Genomic DNA, 15,908 nt, shown 5'->3' on the forward strand with positions numbered 1-15,908 from the left:
CTTATTGGAGAAGATATTTTTATCCAAATGTGTGAGGTGGGAAATTAAGTTTCAGTAACTTACCCAAGATTACTCTAGCAGATGTTATTGGTACTCCATCCTGTTCTCTTTCCTTTGCCACTCTGGTACCAGCTCATTTACAACTTACAGCACCTGAAATCATGGTGCTGAGTGTGCTTTCTCCAGCCACTGAAGCTGGCTTTTCCTGTCTACATGGCAAGCCAGAAGTGTCAGGGCTTTAGTGTGTGCTGGGAACAACCCTTGGTGGATAATTTGAGTTACTGTATACATTCACCCATTCATTTATTGATTGGCTGGCCTGGTATACAAAGCTAGATTTGTCTGACTCCAGAGATTACATCCGTTTTACTATGTGATATAGCCTTTAATAAAAGGCATATAAAGCATAAACCCCATTTGACAGAGCTTGAAATCTTAGAGAGACATGAAATTATTATACAAAGAATGAAAGAGAAGTAAAATGGCTGAATCAAAGTAAAAGATTAGCTTACCGTCTAATTGTAAGACTCAGTTCTGGGGTGGTGAGTGCACGTTAGAGACCTGAACTGAATGGGGAAATCTCCTCCCACAGGCAGGTGGATGGGATAGTATATATTCTCTTGAAAGATAACATATAAGCCAAATATCGTTGAGTAGATACCATGTGCCAGGCCATAAGTTAAGAATCTTACTTTCATTATTACATTTAATCCTTAAAACAAACATGAGTTAGAATCTTAAGTATCTATTGTTGTGTATCAAAGTACCCCATAACTTAGTAGTAGTTTAACCCACCATCTCTTTTAAAACATCACACAATTTGTTGAAGAAAAATTTGGGCAGACGTTGCCCAGTTGGTTCTTCAACTCCATGTAGAATTGACTCGAATCTCCTGGTGATATCCGGCTGATAGCTGGGCCAGTACGGAAGAATCTAATACAGATTTACTCACATGTGTAGTGCCTTGGCAGGGATATCTGCAAGGCTTAGCTCAGTTTTGCCCCTCTCTTTCTCCGTTTAGTCTCAAGGTCTCTCCATATGATCTCTCTATCAGGACAGGTCTTCTTACATGGTAGCTTGGGGCCCCAAGTCCCAAGGCAGAAGGTGCCCACACTCTTGGTGGCTAGTCCTGGAAGGCAGAGTAACATTTACATTGTGTCCCATTGATGAAAGCAGTCAAAAGCCAACTCATATTCAGAGGGAGGGGAAATAGGCCCTGTCTCACAATGGAAGAAGCATCAAATACCTCTGACCTCTAACCTACCACAAGCAGGCACCACATCATTTCCCTGATACAAAGTTCTGACAATTAAGGTCGTAAACTTGTTGCAACGATGTTGCTAACCTTTTCTGATATCAGAGGGACCATTCATTATGAATTTGTACCAACTGGACAAACAGTTAACCACGTTTACTATTTGGAAGTGGTGAAAATGGCTGCATGAAAAAGTTAGATGACCTGAACTTTTCACCAACAATTCATGGCTCTTGCATCATGACAATGCACCAGCTCACACAGTACTGTCTGTGAGGGAGTTTTTAGCCAGTAAACAAATAATTGTATTGGAACACCCTCCCTACACACCTAATCTGGCCCCCAATGACTTCTTTCTTTACAAGAAGATAAAGGACATAGTGAAAGGAAGACATTTTGGTGACATTCAGGACATCAAGGGTAATATGGCGACAGCTCTGATGGCCATTCCAGAAAAAGAGTTACAAAATTGCTTTGAAGGGTGGAGTAGGCGCTGTCATTGGTGCATAGCTTCCCAAGGGGAGTACTTTGAAGGTGACTCTAGTGATATTCAGCAATGAGGGATGTAGCACTTTTTCTAGGATGAGTTCATGAACTTGTCAGAACTGGTATAGATGAGGCAACAGTCCAAGAGATAGAATGCAAGTACCCTAAGTTTACAGTGTTAATAAGTGGAAGACTTGAATGTTGAAACTAGGGAGGCTGATTCATTGGTCTTGACACCTGTATCTAGAGGGAAAATTGCATAATGGTTTAATTGAAGGAAAATACAAAGAAAAAAAGTGTGTTTGTCAGAAGGGATTTAAACCAGAGACTGTTAACAGCTTCCCTAGTATTCCATATTCATTCTCCTCTTCTTAATTGAATACAGTGGTGTTTTTGGTTTTTAGTTTTGTTTTCAGGGAGCAATGTTGCCAGTTAAAAACAGTATGTTCTCAACCTTCTTCTTGAGTCAAGGATGGTCATACTGTTAATACATTGTTCTGGACAATGGACTCCAAAAAGAAGTCACTAGGGATTTCCAAAGGCCTGACATAGCAAGTATGCACGTTTCTGCCCTTTGCCCTCCCTGCTTTCTTCTGGCTGGGACACGGGAGTGGTAGCTGGAGCTCCTAAAGTCGTCTTATGACGAAGCAGATAAAGGTTATGGTCTGTGGAGAGCAAAGTACAAATCTTGAAAAAAATTCTGGGTCCTTGATGATATCTGGAGCCAAAACACCAACCCTAGACTGGTTATCATCAGACTTCTCATTAACTGGGAATCAAATAACTTACTTTATTTGAGCTACTGTTATTTCTCTTTTCTTTCCTTTTTTCTGATACATGTAGTCAAATGTAAATTATAGCTAACAGACATAATTTGTGGTTTTATACTCTGAATCAGATGGAGAAAGAAAGAAGGAAATATGACTGTTTCATCCAAATTCCAAGGCTCCGATAGAAGGACAATGATACAAACGATCAAGAACTGATGACTGAGGGCTGGGGAGTCCCTGTCCTACCGAGGAGTAGGTGGATGAGTGTGTGTGCATATCGGGGTCATTGAAACCAGTGTGACTTCTGCTATGCTGGAAGCCACCTTGTTGTGTACCAAAGAAAACAGTTCAAGAGATCAAACAAGGAAGCTTAAGGTTAAGTCTAAAGCAAAAGGAGTTCTGTAGGCTGCAGCGGAGGGGATACTCTTGAAACTGCCACGGTTGGGAGGCTGCCTGTAGGAGTTGGGGTCTGGGCTGGGGCCATTCCCTAGCTGGTGGGTCCTGCACTGTAATGTGGCGTGCCTGTTCTAAAAGCTAAATGGACTCAGCCTTTATGCAGACAACCTTACCAATGCTTTGTGCACAGTTCACCCCGAATTAGTATTTACTGAATTAAATTTGTGGTGTAATTTGAAGCAGACCATAAAACATACTGACTCCAAAATACCTCTTGTAATGAAATCCCAGAAACTTTTTTGTTTTTCCTGAAGTCATTGCAGATCCATTTTGCAATCTAAATATGTTACCCTGAAGAACACAGTAAGCCATACTCAAACATTATTACCTCATTCAGTTGCCAATCAGTTATCATCTCCTTTCATCACGAAGGGAGAGAGTTTGGCTCTCTGAGATGCGTAGACTTTGCTGAAGATGTGGGAAAGTATTTACCAAGAGATGGGAAAGAACATGTGCTGGTAGAATAGAAGTTAAAGGTCCAATCACATTTTGCTGAACACATTCATTCAACAAAATATATTGGATCACTACAGTTGCCACACCTGGAATCTATCTGAAGTCAGTCTCCATCATTTACTGTGAGACCCTGCACAAGTTCACCTTCATTTCCAAACCTCAATTTCTTTGGTCTGAAGTGTGGAGATTAACGTGCCTCCTATTTTGTAAAGTTGTGTTGCGATCAGCACAACCCGATTGCCTGTGTAACTTGAGCAGCACAAAGCCCGTACATAATTGATGTCCTAGGAGTGTCAGCGATTCCAAGAGGAAGGCAGGGTGGTGTTCTGTCACCGTGTTTCCCCCAAAAGAAGACCCAGCCAGACCATTAGCTCTAATGCGTCTTTTGGAACAAAAATTAATATATCTTATATAATATAAGACTGGGTCTTATAGTAAAATAAGACCAGGTCTTATATTAATTTTTGCTTCAAAAGACGCATTAGAGCTGATGGTCTGGCTGGGTCTTATTCTCAGGGAAACACGGCATCTGGGGCTGAGGTTACACACGCTGGTTCAAATCCCAGCTCTATACTTGGGCATATTTTTAACCTCCCTTGTCTTCATTTCCCTGCCTTTAAAATGGGCATAATAACACAGGAGATGCTTGTGTCACAAGGCACTGAGGGTACATATGCACTGAGTGTGGCACATATAAAACACTCCTTTCATGATGGGTATTGTGCACACAATCCTTGCTTGCATAGCACTGCAGAACAGTCAAAGGAACACACAAGATGAAACTGGGAAAATAGATCTTCATAATTATCAGAAAAAATACTGTATGTAGTTCTCGACCTTTATTATTATTTGTGTGTGTGTGTGTATGTGTAAGCATGAAAAACTCTCTTAGAGAAGTAAAAAAAAATAATAAAAATAGTATTCAGTCATATTGAAAATATTGAAAATTAGAATGCTTCATCTGTTAAAAAAAAAACTTATCAAGAGCAATTTTAACATGCTTACTTTCTTCTAGTTGCATGATGAAATACAGAGGGAGCATCTTTTCTGGGCCTTGGGTAACTGTCATACTCCTTTCTAAGATTGGGAAGCCTCTGATATTTTATCCTTTGTGTTTTCAATGTCATGAAATGTCTTGGAGAGTTGCTTTAATGTGAATTTGTTTTTATATTGATTCACATCGTGTTCACTAGTTTCCTGTGGCCGCAGATGGAGAGTCTCTTAAACAGCATCACTGTCAACATATCCGTGGTCAGCTCTTAATTCTGTAAATCTACTTACAATTGAATTTCACTTTCAGTGTTATCACTTTTTGTTTCTTTGCTGCAGTTTTATCTTTGCTGACCAATTCCCTGTTTAGGTTATCTGTTTTTGTAAAATGTCACATGGGTTCATTACTGAAAGACAAAGAAGCCACTCAACTATATTCTTTTCTGTCTTTGTATGAATTGAATAAACGGTAGCACAGTGACTGATCACCCAGACTTCAAAAGAAATGATGGGATTGGTCACTAATTATTATGCACATCTGTTATTTGCATATTAATTTGTGGGCTGAAGAGCTAGAAGCAGAGTTTTTACTTTACATAATTGCACCAATACCATGGTCAATGAAACTTGAACCATGTTGCTGGGGTACTGGTGTTATTTCAACTATGGTAACTGAAATTCATACATATTGGAACCAAAAAAAAACAGTCATTTGCAACTGCCAACTTTATTCAATAGAAATATTTAAACAAAAAATTATAATTGTCTTACAGCCAGTAGAATATTAGTATCAGGGCATGTTTGAAATGCAGAAACGTAGAACAGCTTTAGCATTGACACAGAGTGTTCCTATGTGTATTGTTCCCTATTGCTGCTGTAACCAACTACCACAAACTCGGTGGCCTAACACAACATAAATGTATCTTCCAGTTCTGGAAGTTAGAGGTCTTAAGTGAGCCTCCTGAGGCTAAACTCAAGGCATCAGCAGAGCTGTGTTCCTTCTGGAGGATTCCGCAGAGAATCTGTTTTCTTTCCTTTTCTGGCTGCATTCTGTGGCTTGTAGTGCTTTCCTCAAATTGCTGGAACCTCTTACTTCTGTCATCACATCTCCTACTTCTGTCTTTGACCTTCTTGACCCCCTCATATGGACCCTTGTGGTGACATTGAGTTTACGTGCATAAACCAGGATAATCCTTGCATCTCCAGACCCTTAACTTAATCATAGGAGAAAAGTCCCTTTTGCCATACAAAGTAACATATTCACAGGCTCTAGGGATCAGTCATGGACGTCTTTGGGGGAGGGCATTATTCCTGCTACACCAGGTTTCTTGAAAATGAAACCTCAAGGTGTAGACTATGATCAGCTCCATTTTACCTGTAAGGAATGTGAAGCTTAGAGAGATGAAGTGTCTTCTTTACGATCACCCTGTTAAAAAGGTTACTTTAATGAGTACCTTTCATTTAATATAAAAATCACCAATCATATATTGGATGATAATCCAGACACACAAAGACAAATACATCCTCCCTCCGTCCCCCAGGCCTTCCCTACATACACACTCATTAAACAGCAGTTATTTTTGATATGCATGGCTTGCTTGGCTTCCGGCAGCCCAAATGGTGTTAGTTTCCCAGGAAGTGCCATGTCCTAGGGCTGTTCTGACCCAGTCACTCCTAGACATGTGGCTACTAGGACAGAGTTCAGGCCTTCCCTGGTGCCTCTACATAACGTGCTCCAAACCCAGGCCTCATCCCGGGAGACTTGAGAATGCTCCTCCTTAAAGAGGTTTCCTGTAGCCCCACCACACCCCAACTTATTTATGTTGTACTAGTAGACTGTTTGTCTAAAATGATAAGATGAGTCATTTTATGAAGCCAGAGCAGCTGTGCTGGAAGCTTGGCCATTAAGCTCTGGTCTGTGGATTCAAAGGGATAGCATACATAAAAAGAAAATTGTAGTGAAGAGCTAGAAATTCTAGCTACAGACTTTGAATCCTTGTGAATTTGTTTTCCTCATCTGCAGAGTGGGTATAACGCCAAACTACTCCATCTTTTCTAAGCCTTGAAGCTAATGTGTGCCATTTGTCAGCATTATGCCTTACAACTTAATCTGAAAGGTGTTCAATACTTAGTTAGTATACCCTAGTATCATTATGGAAGATACTTCAAAAGTCCTCCTGAGTGCCACATAATATTGACTAGCATTATGAGACAGGCAATACAGATAAGCACCAGAATAGAAGATAACAGGCACGTGTGCGTGTACACACACACACACACACACATAACCCAAAATAAACGCACACACAAACAAAGCAGCACTAGATATAATTATCGCCATCGGGACAGTTTTACCCTTACGTGGTATCCATTCAATCCCTAAAGAACAGCTCTATTTCTTTCCCTTATTTAGAGCAGCCAAAGTTAGGTAATTCACTTTAGAGATACGGATTGCTATAGAAGTATATGACTCATTGAAATAATTGACTTTAAAACTGAATGTGTGTGTATCCCTCTTCCCCACATACACACTCATTAAACAGCAGTTATTTTTGATATGCGTAGCTTGCTTGGCTTCCGGAGAGTGGCATGTATGTAACTGACAGTGTTGGCTGCCTGCCCAACACCCATTTTGATGTCTTCCTTTCTAACAGAATTCAGATTTTATTCAAGCATTCATGCTCCTCCTGGAAGGGTTTTCTCCATTTTCAGTCCCTGAGTATCCCTTCTAATGCATCTAAGCCAGTGGTACTCAGGGTGGTCCAGGGGTCATTTTGGTCCTGGAACCCATTTTGAGAAACCACAAAGTCAAAATTGTCTTTATTTTTTAATAGACATTAATTATTTTTGTTGTTGTTTTCCCTTACACGTGTAGAATGGAGTTTTTCAGAGGCTACATGATGTGTGATGATCTCACCACTTGGACAGTTAATAGAACATGTTCTGTGGGTTCTTTTACATTTTTCAGTTTTAATTTTTAATACAGTGAGTATTGACAATTACAAAAGCAGGTCTTGATATCCAAAAATCTCTTCAGGATTTTTAAGATTGGAAGTAATTCTTGAGACCAAAAATAGGTCTTGAGAATTGCTGGTCTCAGTAAATGACCATGGTTCATTTCCATTGCCAATGAATGGAACAGGCATAAATATGTGACATAGTCTAGCCAATTAGAGGAAGCCTGAAAGGTCACTGCATGTATGTTATTCTGAGGAAGGATTTTTCTTTCTTAAAAAGAATCATAGAATGAGGCAGCCTTTTTTTTTTTTTTTTTTCTTTTTTTTTCTTTTTCCTGGACACTGTGGCATCTGGATGTGATGCCTGGAACTGCACAACCACTTTACTCCAGACTGAAGATTAATACAGCTGCAGAGGAAGAGCCCTGAAATTCCATGCCCAGAGCTCTCCTTGCCTCTAAATACCTTGTTATTTGAGATAATTCATCCCTGTCTCATTTAAATCTCTGCAAGTTGGATTTTTCTCTTACCTGCAGTAGAAAGCCTCCTAACAAAATTTACATTATGCTTATCTCTGTAAACAAAAAGGAAAATAACATCAAATCACTTAAGGTGCTCAGTATGGCTTTTGCTCTTCTTGGTGCTTTTAAATCTACAGCTAGTAATTGCATACCAGAGTAGAATATATTTCTACAGGTTATTTTTGGACTCTGTTGAAAGATTCCCTGTTGGGACATGCAGGACCCAACTTCTGCTCCTTTCCTTTAACAGATTAAAAAAAAAAGAAGATATAAATAAATACATGTGAGTTGTCTGGTTCTAACCCCACATTAAATAAATAACCAGCATCTTAAGAGGAATTATCATTTTTTTAATTCCAAAGGATTGCATTTATACATCAATTTGCAGATCCGAGTCATAAAGTCAGAAAAATGTTTTTGCTGTGAAAAATAAGCAGAATTGATATTGGGGTATGATATCTAGAACTTTTAAATATGAAAATATTGCTAAGGTTTTGTTGAATAAGTGTCACTGTCCTATATCCATAGAGGTACCTTCATATAATGCATGTAACTAACCCAATTAAAAAATGAAAAATGTGGTTCAGCCAGTGAATTCAATTGAAATTTGGTATTCTGAATTGGTAGAACTTTTGTTTACTCAATTGACTTTTTTTTAAATTAAAGTTTATTGGGGTGATGATGGTTAGTAAAGTTATATAGATGTCAAGTGTACAATTCTGTAATACGTCATCTATATATCACATTGTGTGTTCACCACCCAGAGTCAGTTCTCCTTCCATCAAAATATATTTGATCCTGTTTATCCTTTTTTACTATCCCCCTCTCCCCTTACCAAGCTCTGGTAACCACTAAACTTTGTCTGTGTCTATGAGTTTTGTTTCTTTATTTGTTTGTTTTATTCCTTTGTTGCTTTCAGTTTTTGTTTTTTTTTCCAAGTCAAGTTGTTGTCCTTTCAGTCTTAGTTGTGGAGGGTGCAGCTCAGCTCCAGGTCCAGTTGCCGTTTTCTAGTTGCAGGGGGCACAGCCCACCATCCCTTGCGGGAGTCGAACCAGCAACCTTGTGGTTAAGAGGACGCATTCCAACCAACTGAGCGGTCCGGGAGCTCAGCGGCAGCTCAGCTCAAGGTGCCATGCTCAATCTTAGTTGCAGGGGGCAGAGCCCACCATCTCTTGCGGGACTCGAGGGATTGAACTGGCAACCTTGTGGCTGAGAGCCCACTGGCCCATGTGGGAATCGAACTGGCAGCCTTCGGAGTTAGGAGAATGGAGCTCTAACCGCCTGAGCCACCGGGCCGACCTCCTGTTGCTTTCACTTTTATATCCCACATATCCATGAAATCATATGGTTCTCGACTTTTTCTTTCTGACTTATTTCGACTTGTTCATTTTTTAGTCTTCTTGTATTTTATCATTATATCTATCTATCGTCTATCAATCTACCTATCTGTATGTATACAGTTTTACTTAAAGAAGAGTCTTGGAAGACCTATTATGTGCCAAACCCTGGGCAATGCAGACTCATTCAGGCATCCAAAAATAGTTAGCAACTTCTATGTCCAAGATACTATATTAGGAAATAGGCAGTTAGTGGTAAGCAAATAGTCACACTTTCATCATAACACTGATGGTCTGAAGTGGTACATAAAATGTGAACCAGTTACCTACACACACACACACACACACACACACACACACACTTACAAAATTTAGGAAATGTAGAAAAGAAATCAGCTGGTTTCCATGCTAGAGAATTAGAATGAGGGGAGGAGGACATGCTCCTGAGTCAGGTATAAAGAAGGAAGGAATTTTCAGCCTGAGACTCCAGGGCAAGGAGCCTGTCGTGCAACATTCGGGGCTGCCTTCTTGGCAGTGTGACAGCTCTGACTCTTAAAACCTGTGGGGTCATTACTAATAAAATAGATGCTGTGACGTGTAGTAACCAAACTTACGTGGTCACTCAGATTCCATATAAACAGTTCACTTAGCTTTGAGTAACAGAATGCTGAAAAGAATGAAGAGAAATATTCCAGAGTACTCTTGGCAGAGCTGTAAGAACTATTAGTGATGTTCTCATCAGGATGTGTCCTGCCTCATCAGAGAGAGTGCCACATAACATGTCCTGAGTGGGAATATAAAAGCAAAGAAACTAATGCTTATGTATAAATGGCTAGAATGAAGAAGGTTGAGATATGTCTAAATACTCCTGACTAGCCTGCATTACCAATGATATTAAGAAACATTTATTTTTTTTCATTCATTAATTCCTTTTCTTATTTACTAAACACTTATTCTGTATGTTGGGCACTGTATTCCAAGTTCATGGGCTTGGAAATTTGAAAAGGACAGGTTTCCTGAAAGCAAGAAACTTCCAGTCTAGTGGGGGGACAGACTTGTAAGCGTCATACTAATATAAAAGAAGAGCAATAGAAGTGAGGGAGCAAAGCAGCTGGGGCCTCTGTGGGGAGGTCCATCCTCAGTTGCATCCGGCCCCTGCCTATCATTTCAACATCACCTTTTGCCTTATTTTAAGGCAGAGTTAACCTGATTTTTCAGTGTTTGAAATGTGATGGACTTTCTCACTCTTGGCCTTGTACAGGCTTTGCTTTGTGTCTGGGACACTCTACCCTCTTGTACAGGATTATTGTCTGTTCGTCATTTAAGCATCTGTTTAAGTACATTTATTCCAAGCTATCTTTCCTATACCAGTGTTTCTCAAAGTGTGACTCATGAACCATCCACATCATAATTGCCTAAGAATGTGCTTTAAAAATGCAAATTCTTGGGTACCTCCACACTGGATGAATAGAGACCCAGAAATATACATTTTCATACATTTCCCTGGAACATTTTTGCATACCCAATTTGATCACCACTTTGCTAGACTGTATCAAGGGTCTCTTCTATTCTCCCATAACCATAATAATCTCTCCCATCATAAGACTTATTGCCTGAAATCATTGTTGGTCTGTTAAATTAATCCTTTAGTAAGGGAAATGTCTTCTGATTAAAGGCTAGCGATTGTAAGTCCACTGTCTCACATAGAGCATGGTAGGCATAGATAGCCAATAAACAGATGTAAGTAGTGCAGAGAGGGAGCAGATGTTACCCAGGCCATTAAGGGACAGTAAGGCCTTCCAGGCAGAAAGAACAGCGTGTGCCTATTTGGGCAGAGCGAACAGTTCAGGTTGTGGGAGCACAGATGGGGCTGCATGGGTGGGTGGGAGTCAGACAGCAAATGGCATAGAAGTCCTGTTATGGAGGTGAGGTTTCTTTGCAACCTATCAATAATCAACACTACAGAAAGGTGTTAAGCATGGCATAACAGGGGGAAAGAAAAAAGGAGGATAGGACCCCAGGGACTTAGTTTCTAGGCCTGGTTTGGCCATGAACTGGTCAACTTGTTTTAGACAAGTACTTGACCTTATGTTCTAGTTTTCCTAACTGGTAACTGGACACAATTTTCTCACCCTCTCTCATTTCACAAGGATGGCTATTTACATAGAGCGTGCAAATGAGCATAACATGAAAAGCATAAAGGCATTAAATAAATGCCAATTTTTGTGTGTGTATTTTTTGTTTGTTTGTTTGTTTGTTTTTAATAGAGTTGTCATTACCCGTTCAAGATTAAAGGTTTATCTGATGGACTTGGTTCTTGGACTGCGGACTCCCGGTAGTTAAATCTTCAAACTGCCTCTCTCTTGCCTGAAAGCCACAATGGACTTTGGAAGGAAAAATTCTTTACTTGTTCATACTCCTCACACCTTTCATTAATATCGGTTTCCTTTATTTATACTTTATGCTGGTATGACATTTTGCTCTTAAAGCCCAGGTTGTATGGGTATGCATGGCTTATATCTTGACACTTCAGGATTCAAATGTCATAAATGGTTTTTGACACTTAGTAAATGTCATATGCATCCTACAGCAATGTCTGTTTTTAGCAAATTTCTGATTTCTTCTTCTGTTTTAATATCTAGGAAAAAAACAACTGCCTGGATCAGCTCTATAACTCTCTAGTGTCAAACAATTGTGGGCGTGGGAACTGTTACACATTCTGGAGCTAAAATTGGTTCTGTTCTACTTTCTGTGACATTGCAGAATCCACTTGGTTTAATAGAGGGGCATACCTTTGCTTTGAAGAAATGAGCATTTGCAAATTAATGTAGAAAGTCAAGTTTTAAAATGCTTGAAAAAGTTGGTTTATTATAACCAATTGAGTCATTCAAAGTTTTAGTACTACTTTTATTCAGTTGTGAGTCAGTATCAAGTGGAAATTTAGAGGAAAGACTTCACAGCAAACACATCAGCATTTACATCTTAGTTCTGCCATATAAATGCAATATGGTAAAATGGGCATAGTGAGGGCCATTAAGTCTAGGTGAAGGAGTTTGGAACTCCTTGAATGAGTAATAGGAAGAGTAATAATAATACTAATACACACATTTATGGGTGCTGAGCTAAGAATCATACTTATATTATTACTTGTATTATTATATTAATTTCCACCACAATTCATATGGTTGGTACTATTTATCACTGTTTTACAGTGGACAAAACTGAAGCTCAGAAATAAGAAAATACAGGGCGGGCCCGGTGGCTCAGGTGGTTAGAGCTCCATGCTCCTAACTCCAAAGGCTGCCAGTTTGATTCCCACATGGGCCGGTGGGCTCTCAACCACAAGGTTGCCAGTTCAATTTCTTGAGTCCCGCAAAGGATGGTGGGCAGTGCCCCCTGAACTAAAATTGAACACAGCACCTTGAGCTGAGCTGCCTCCCTAATGGCTCAGTTGGTTGGAGCGCAGGTTCTCAACCACAAGGTTGCCGGTTTCTACTCCCGCATGGGATGGTGGGCTGTGCCCCCTGCAACTAAAATTGAACACGGCACCTTGAGCTGAGCTGCCGCTGAGCTCCTGGATGGCTCAGTTGTTGGTTGGAGCGCGTCCCCTCAACCACAAGGTTGCCGGTTTGACTCCCATAAGGGATGGTGGGCTGTGCCCCCTGCAACTAGCAACAGCAATTGGACCTGGAGCTGAGCTGCGCCCTCCACAACTAAGACTGAAAGGACAACAACCTGAAGCTGAATGGCACCCTCCACAACTAAAATTGAAAGGACAACAACTTGACTTGGAAAAGTCCTGGAAGTACATGCTGTTCCCCAATAAAGTCCTGTTCCCCTTCCCCAATGAAATATTTAAAAATAAAGAAAAAAAGAAAGAAGAAAATACAAGTCATATGCCAAGGGCCATCTTCAACTCAGGTCTACCTAGCTTCCAACATATGTTTTTTCAGCACACCATACTGCTTGTGCATCAGTATTCAATGGCAAGCAATAGACTTTAATGAGAATTCGAAATTATACGTCAGTGATTTTTAAAGTGTGTTGAAAGGGAGAAATTACATCAATTTCAAATAAGTTCTTTAGGTATTTTTAGTAAGATATCTGTGGTTTTTCAAGGTGGTGGTTTATAGTATGAAGAGAAACCTTGTAATTCTCCTGGATTGGTTGGTTGGGACTTTTATGCATAAGCAGAAAGTCTTGGTAAGAGTGAGAAACAGAATAGTGGCATTTTCAGTGGCAGGTCCTTGTGTGCATTCTCATTCTACTACTTCTGAGTAGCCACTTTTACTGTCAAGTTTGTCCTCCGTATTCACTTGTTAGCTCAGTACATACACTAGTCCCCTCCCCTAGTTCCTTATGTATCTTATGCAAGTGTAACCTAAAAACTGAATATAAGTAATTAAGGAATGCATTATGTCTTTAAAGTAATACAGAGTTTACTGAATTTTGGGAAGCATTCTAAAATTACTATGCTTTCCTTATTTCTTGTTATTTGTTTCTTAGCTATTTTATGCAAAAATATCTTACTCTACCTAGGATATTTTTGAGAGTTGCGTTTTTTTTTTTGGGGGGGAGGGGGCGGGGCAGGAAGGCAGCATAGATTAGATAAAGAGTTGGACATTTCAAGTCATAAAGATTTTGGTTTAAATCTCAATTTTGCCAAATGATCTTCAGTACAACTTTTTAACATTTCTGTGTGTCAGTTTCCCCATCTGTAAATTTTGGATGATAATAGAAAATAAATGGAAGCACTTTTGAGAAGAAAAGAAATAATAGTTTGAAAAATTATTGCAGTTATGTAGTAGGTATTCAATAGATGGTGAATATTGAGTGTCCACAGCTTTTAAATTTTTAGCGAACAAGTACTTCCTACCACATCTTGTTAGTTAAGAAGATTATAAGAAACAAAAATGAGTTAGAACCATCATATATATATATATATATATATATATATATATATATATATATATATATATATATTTGTTATCTCTCTATGTATGTAAGAATCTGAGAAATCATTATATCAGGGCTCATACTAAGAGTTTTTTCTCGTATCAGGAATTCATGTTCTCTTCAGAAACATCATAAGGTTTTCATCCTTATTATACACCTAGAAGAAATACATTTTCTTAGAGATAAGACTTTATTCAAAACACTTTCTTTCTTTAAGGAGAGAATGTCAACTTCTGGCACCCCCTCCCCCATTTATCCATGTGCCTATTCTTGTACTCAAGCATGTATTTGTGGCAGTCACTATAGTCATGACTTCCAAAGACCTTGGCAACCCTATGGGCTTCTTTCTCACTGAGTTGTAGGAATGAGGTCTGGCCTTTTGACTCAGACCCTAAAGGCATAGCTACAATGTCATGTCACTTTCCAGTGCTTCAAAATCCTACAATTCAAAAATGTCATGCTGGTTTATACTTCCCTTCTCTTCTGCCTTTTCCTCTAAATATTTCTGATCTGTAACTCTACCTGTTGATAAGTCTCAATTAGTAGCTAATGTGCTTTCTCAATTACAGCTGGTTACATAGATTTCTGGTGCCACTTGGCAAATAGCACCCAGTCTTAAAGCTTTTTGTTCTGGAAGGCTTGCATAACACTGTTCGAGAAGTCTCTTAAAAGATGAAGTCTTTTAAAGCTCATAATAAGAAATAAACATATGTGATTCTTCCATGAGTAAGTAGCAACTATGCACCACCACTGTAGGATATCCATGGGGATATGTGGAAGACAGCAGTTTCCTCCCCTACCCCAGTGTTCTTTTGCATTTGAAGAAGATGTGACTATGGGGAAAAGGCACAAAAAATGCAATATTGCTGATTCTGGAGACAGAGGAAGGTAACTGTAAGTCAAAGAACATGAATGGCTTTTAGGAGCTAGAAAAGACAAAGAAATGGATTCTGCCCTAGAACCTCTAGAAGAAATACAGTCTTGCTAGCACCATGATTTTAGTCCAGTGAGACCCGTGTCAAGGCTTCTACATAACTGTAAGACTATAAATTTCTGTTGTTTGTTTCTGGTAATTTGTTACAATGGCTAGGTAAAATTAGTGCATGTGGTTTTTTCCCTTTTCCTGTAAGAAGAGAGGAATGACATATTAGTGAGGTTTGCATGGCTGTTGAAAGGGGAGACTATAATGAAGGCAAAACTACAAAAGGCATTGTTCAGGGATGTTAATTTTTCATTTTCTTCCATATTCTTATTGCTTCTCTTCAAAATACTGTCAACAAAAATCCTTGCTTGGAGATCCATGGAGGCACTCTTAATTTATGTTCATTTATGAATTAATATGAATTATAACCTACACTGGTAGAGAGGAAAGTCCCTGCCCTCTTCCAAAAAATAAACAGATTGTCATAATAAAACAATTATTTGAACGATTTAGCTATGTTGAAACTATTATACCTTAAGAAAAAAAAGGCTCATTCTGTATTACAGTTTATGTAACTGCATCATAGCAATTTGTTCAAATGATCCTTTTTAAAAGAAAGAAATGGGCTACTGAGTAATCTTACTTCAAATCTTGAAGAAAATGAAACATTTGGTCTTGCTTTGACTCATAAATGATTGCCTTTTTTTTCACAAAGGCTCAAAGACACTTTGGGGGTTGAATGCTGTCATAGAAAATCTGTGTTCACCAGTGAATACTATGGGCAGAAAAAAATAGGTGAAAA

The 15,908-nt window shown here is 39.2% G+C and overlaps 1 protein-coding gene across 2 annotated transcripts in view; it reads left to right on the forward strand.

Annotated features, from left to right (window-relative positions):
* CNTNAP5 (contactin associated protein family member 5) overlaps positions 1 to 15,908 on the forward strand; it is an 807,958-nt gene that overhangs the window by 779,099 nt on the left and 12,951 nt on the right. The window lies entirely within an intron of this gene.

This window comes from Rhinolophus sinicus, linkage group LG01 (genome assembly GCF_036562045.2).
Source record: "Rhinolophus sinicus isolate RSC01 linkage group LG01, ASM3656204v1, whole genome shotgun sequence".
NCBI lineage: Eukaryota > Metazoa > Chordata > Mammalia > Chiroptera > Rhinolophidae > Rhinolophus > Rhinolophus sinicus.